General features: G+C 48.8%; 1 protein-coding gene across 1 annotated transcript in view; it reads left to right on the top strand.

Annotated features, from left to right (window-relative positions):
- Positions 1-3,745, top strand: part of RHBDL3 (rhomboid like 3) — a 118,237-nt gene that overhangs the window by 13,536 nt on the left and 100,956 nt on the right. The window lies entirely within an intron of this gene.

Raw genomic sequence — 3,745 nt, 5'->3', positions numbered from 1 at the left:
GCTGTGTTCCTGAGGTGGGATCTCTGCACCCGCCACATGCTGTTCATATAGCACCAATTGCTGTGGTATCTCTCTGCATCTCTCTTCTTCCACTGCCCAACAGCAAGGAGGTGCTGATTCCCTTCAAGCTAACGGGAGAAGCAGAAGTTTCTCACCTCTCAGGATGTGGTGCCAGTTGAGAATGAAATTCTGCAGCTCATCACAGTTAAGGGTATCGAGCTAAGGCTGTGATGATTCCTGATGCTCAGTGTTACTGCTCAGCCAGTTATGGATTCCTGGAATATTTGCCAGTGCTGCATGGAGAATCCAGCTTTGCTCTTCCTCAGCTGGTTCAGGGCGAGGAGCAAAAGTCATTCAGTGCTTCCATGTATTATAGTAGGACTCTAAATAGCAACAGCGATCTAAACATAATCCCTTATCTACCCTGCCTCTTCCTGCATCACTATAGGATGCAGGCAGACAAGGTTCTTGGGTAGATGTGATATCTTTTGTTAGACCAACTAAATAAAAGATATCATATCTACCCAAAGAACTTGTCTGCCTATGTTAGGTACGTTTAACCCTCCACATTTTGAGAAATGCATTAGTACGTTTGCTGACAGCACTGTGCTTCTGCCAGCTCCCAGGCCATTTTCTGGGAGTTTCCTGTAAAGTCTGTGGTTGCTGTGGAAGTCATTCTGTCTGTTTGCTATTTTATGACCAAGCAATAAGGGCGGAGTGTACTGCCTGCCTCCAAGAAGCAGAACTGTAACTTCTGTGGAAAAATAGTGTATTCTGTGTTAAATAATGCAAATGGACAACTTGCTGTGCTATCCCCAAAGAGCTGGGCAGGTTTCACCCAGAATTAAAGTGGAGGCATGCAGCTTTACTACATATTTTTGGGATGCGCAGAGGCAGGTGGGGCTGCTTTCAGTACTGGAGCTATTGGCTGACCTGGGGACAGGCTATGGAAAGAAGTGAAGCATTGTCCTCTGAATGCAGTCTTCTGCAGTTGGGGAAAGTTAGTCTGGCGAGTAAAGCATTGGGCTGGGATTTGGGTGATGGGACGAGGTAATCTGGAGCCAGTTGTTGGCTCTGCCACAGAGTTCCTTTGTGAGTCCAGGGAGTCAATCGCTCTGCCTCTAGTCTCCCAGAGAAAACTGATGCTATTGCTTGCAGTCCCTATCCTTCTTATTTGGCCAGTGAGCTCTTCCTTGTTTCTGCATCTATACGGCAACCAGCAAGTGGGCCCCGATTGTATTACTCTGATGATAACGTTCAGTAATAGTCACCTCTCTTTCTTTGAGCCAAATATGTTGCTGGTGGAAGAGATGAGCCCTTGGGATTTGAGAGAGAAACCAAATTGGGGACAATAGTCATGGGATGCCTGTGACAATCCAGAGACCCTTTTTTCACATGTCTTTCTTGGGCCGGGCTTGCTCAAGCTTTGGAGATGGCTTAAGAACCTTCCTAAAATGCATTTTTCCAGCCCAGTGAAATGTGAGTTGAGAACCAAAAGATTTGTGCTATATTTGTCCTAGAACTAGCGTGTCTACATTCGTCAGTATAGAATTCTGTTTTTTAGCACGTTAAATCAACTCCCCTGTGGATTTTCACCTCGTTTCCAGATCTGGCAGGCTGTGTAAAATGGAGCTATTTTTAATCTGAGATGTTGCAGCGTTGCAAGTTTGGAGTCTAAACCTCAGTTGGTGTCACGTCTAACTCTGTGCCTCTGTCCCTCCGTATCACACCATCTGAGCTAATGGATCGAAGCCACTGCTGAGTGTGGACTGTGTCTCAGTTCATTGGAGGAGCTTGAACTCGGGCTGGAGTCTGCCAAAAAAAAAGTGTGCCATTTAGGAGAGTGTGAACCAGGGAGAGGCTGAAGGCATTTCTCACCACAAAGGCAGGAGCAATATTGGTGCAGTTACACTAATGCTCTTGTGCTTCTTAATCACACCATTCTTCTTGTTATGGATGCAGCTACTCTTCCCCATCCTTCTTTTTAAATGGCAGCTCAGTGATGGGGAGGAGCTGGGTTGATATTCTTGGCACTTGCAGTAAGCTTTCCTGCTCTCTCCTGTCCTGGGCCCCAACCCAGCATTGTAGTGGGTTCTGTGCCAACTCGGTCATCTCAGCTGCTGGGGAGGTACCAAGTGGGGATATTATGTGTGGTTATGGCAGGTTGTGATGTGGATACCCATTGCCAAGGAGTTGAGTTGAGGCTGTCTGCTCTTTTCATACCTTGCTTTCTTCCTTTTACCAGGAGCTTTCTAAGCATGGAGAGGGGACTGCTAGACGAGGGAGGGGACTGACGCTGGAGCTGAGGTGCATATCTGGATACAAGCCTCCCTACAGTCTGAGCATGTGAATCAGGGAGTTTGGGTCCTTGCTGAAGGAAACCTTTTGCCTGTGAGAGGAGTCATAGGAAAGTCAGGCTGGAAGGGACCTCAGGAGGTCATCTAGTCTAGCCTTCTGCTCAAGGTAGGATCATCCCTGACTAAATCATCCTAGACAAGTGTTCATCTTTCTTGTTCTGAAAAACTTCAGGAACAGCCCCCTGCACAACTGCCAGACCTGATGCCTAAAACATCAAAAGCACCCTTTAACTTGCCTTAAGTAAAGCAAGGACAGGAAGTAGGATGTTAAAATGGTAATGCACTAGCATTGCTTAGGGGAACATTTATCTCATTCCCCTCATTCCTGACCAGTGCTGACTAAAGCTGTGGTGCACTAGAGCGGCTGAGGCCATCACCTGCAAGCCTATTTTAGACTCCAGCTTTCCTAGCCCTGCTGCTCTTCACACTACCACCAGCAAAGCCCCACGGCTTCATCTCCGGCCCGTGGTGCTCAGCGGACTTGGCCTGCAGTTATTGTGAAGTGGCCTGAATGGAAAGAGCTGTTCCCAGTGCTTGGTCAGCACCGACCAGTTCTGCCCCTCTGGCAGCACGAAGGATGCTTCACAGCCACAGACCGTCTCTGTCCTGACTCCTGGTGCTGAAACTGCAGTTAACTCTCAGGTTCATGGTGTCCCTTGGCAACAGTGAGTAGCCGGTTTTTCCAGGGCTGAGACCATGCTTATTACTTTGGCTGTCCTGTTGGTGGAGCTGGTCCTGACCTACAGCTGAAAGAGTACCCACCTAGGATGGTGTTTCCTCCTCAGATGGAGCTCCTGTTATACCCAGCCCCTCTGTTCCCTTGCAGCGCACATACCTCAGCATGTACCCCATGAGCAGGAAAGTTATGGGAACCTGGCCTGATGTCCCTGAGTTAGGTGTAACGGGGATGGGGCTTAGAGTCTTCCGGATCAGCACGTTTCATCCCAGTGAATCCTGACCCCGGGTCTGCCTTGGGTAGGGAGCAGGAGCCTAGTTGGGAGTATAATGGTGCAGGGAGCAGCAGTAGTTTCTATGAGAAATCTCCAGGAAGTCTGTGTATGCCACCCAGAGCAGGTGACTGGTCTCCACCTCTGTTTTCCCAGTCACCAGCCCCCTGGGGTAGACCTTGGTGCATGGTGACTGTGCAGGGAGCTGCCTGTGCTTTCTGTTGGCAGGATTTGCTCTCCTGCCCCGTGAAATTCAGTCTTAGCCACAAACTGGATTCACATCAGGGCTCAGCAGTGGCTTTACCTTAAAGAAGCTGCTTTATTTTTCATTACAAGTATGCATCCAGTAGTGCTCACTCTCAGGGCAGCTCAGGACCTTGCAAGGTTTACTGAAACATCCGGGCTGTCTACACAAGAGACCAAGCCCGTTGACCCCTGGCT

This window comes from Gavialis gangeticus, unplaced genomic scaffold (genome assembly GCF_001723915.1).
Source record: "Gavialis gangeticus isolate Ggan-Ray unplaced genomic scaffold, GavGan_comp1, whole genome shotgun sequence".
Lineage (NCBI taxonomy): Eukaryota > Metazoa > Chordata > Crocodylia > Gavialidae > Gavialis > Gavialis gangeticus.
This window is presented reverse-complemented; position numbering and strand designations above follow the sequence as displayed.